Source organism: Temnothorax curvispinosus, unplaced genomic scaffold (assembly GCF_003070985.1).
Source record: "Temnothorax curvispinosus isolate PA1 unplaced genomic scaffold, ASM307098v1 QBEX01013599.1, whole genome shotgun sequence".
Lineage (NCBI taxonomy): Eukaryota > Metazoa > Arthropoda > Insecta > Hymenoptera > Formicidae > Temnothorax > Temnothorax curvispinosus.
Window position 1 is genome coordinate 129,009 of NW_020223379.1, and position 1,877 is coordinate 130,885.

The window sequence follows — 1,877 nt, forward strand, 5'->3', positions numbered from 1 at the left end:
GATATTTTAGGATTTGTTGTTGTTGGGTTGTTTGCTACGATTTAAAGTTTCTTTATATGATACAAATAAGGAATCATTAGCGACGTTTCTTTCGTAATTTTTATATTTTGTTGCTTTTTAAAAGCAGCTTTATCTTTCGGAAGAAAAATTTAAGAAATTTTATTGCGCGCGTGTATATATAAGTATGTGCATAAGCATGTATATACAGGGTGGTCCTGAAATAGTTGGTTAAAATCAGGAATTGGATTGAGCTCGTCATAAGGATGAAAACAGTTTCCATAAACGTTAGTCCCAAAACGCATCCCGCAGGAGTTACGACTCATTTAATTATTAATACTTTATTCAGAAAAATGGAAGGCCATAAAAGGAAAAAACTTTATTTTTATTTTAATTTACAGAAAGTTGTTGAAAATGTCCCGTTAACTAAACACACGTTTCCATGCGTCTAATAACCATTGACTGTCTAACACGCTCAAAGATGCCTGGCGTGTATTTCTTATAATTTTGCAACTGTTGATAATACGATCTCGGATGCGTTTTTGGACTAATGGTTATGGGAACTTTTTTCATTTTTATGACGAGTCCAATCCAATCCCTGATTTTGACCAACATTTCAGGACTACCCTGTATCAAATATACACATGCGCGCGCATGTGCGTATGCGTGTGTGTGATATTATATATGTGTACATACATACATATGTATAAATGAGCATTTTTAATTTCTATTATGATCCCTATTTACGTTATATATTGCATATATACATGTGAGTGTGTGTGTAATGTCCAAAGGCCACCACGCCCCTTGATCAGCAGGTTAAACATGCTTTCTTGCAGGATCGCTGTGCGTGCGTTCCAATAATTAAACATACGCATACGCAGGACCGCCCAGTGTCGTAGGACTCTTGACGTAGGACTCCAATCATTGGTAAAGCTCGTTTCGACTTGCATTCGGATTTGAATAACAAAAAAGTAGACAAAGTTTGAATTATAATATAAAATAGATCGGACGTTGAAACATATTGAAATTCTGCTTTGCGATCACGCGATTGCGGCTATAGGTATTATAGTTACCGCGAGCGTCGCGCACGTGACCAACAAACGCATAAACAGTAAAAAGGATCGCACGACACACGGTCGGGCGAGAGCAAAGAGATAACGAAAGTTGAAATCCGATATACTTACATATTTTTAATTGTTATTTGTTACTGGTTATTCTACGTTCCAAGAAATGTGTTTAATTTATTACGGAATAAAATATAAAATGTAAAAAATGATATGTAGAAAATGAAGAGAGCGTAAAGTCAAATTTAACATAATAAATTAGAATAAAATATTAGTTTTTACATATGATTATGTACATTAAATTTAAGAGGAAATAAGATATGAGGAAATTAAGTGGAATAAAATAAAACGAGAAAACGATAAAATGAAGAAAGAAGGCGTAATGAGAAGTAAAATGAAAGAAGAACAGAATAAAGAAGTGTGATAAAAAACACAAAGTAAAGTAGAAAATATAGAGAGAAAGACAAGTAATAAATGGAGATGGTATAAAAGAACTTTTCCGGTTTGGGAAAACAGTCTTTATCCTAAATCTTAATGAGAGCTGAATTTTAATCATCCTCTTATATTAACGCGTGTCATTTTGTCGTCTTACAATCCATCTCGTTTTTGTCGTATCGTTTTACATAACCGATGCACTTATAACCGTTTAACGTCAATAATCTTATCGACTTATCCTGACTCCAACGACCCCGTAAAGTTGCCCTCTGTGACCTAAATTCAAAAAATTTTATCAGAACGACGCCGTCGTCATTCGTTCTTCTTACGAAATAGGGGACCAGAGGCTTCGTTGATAACAGTACGGCAAAATAAATT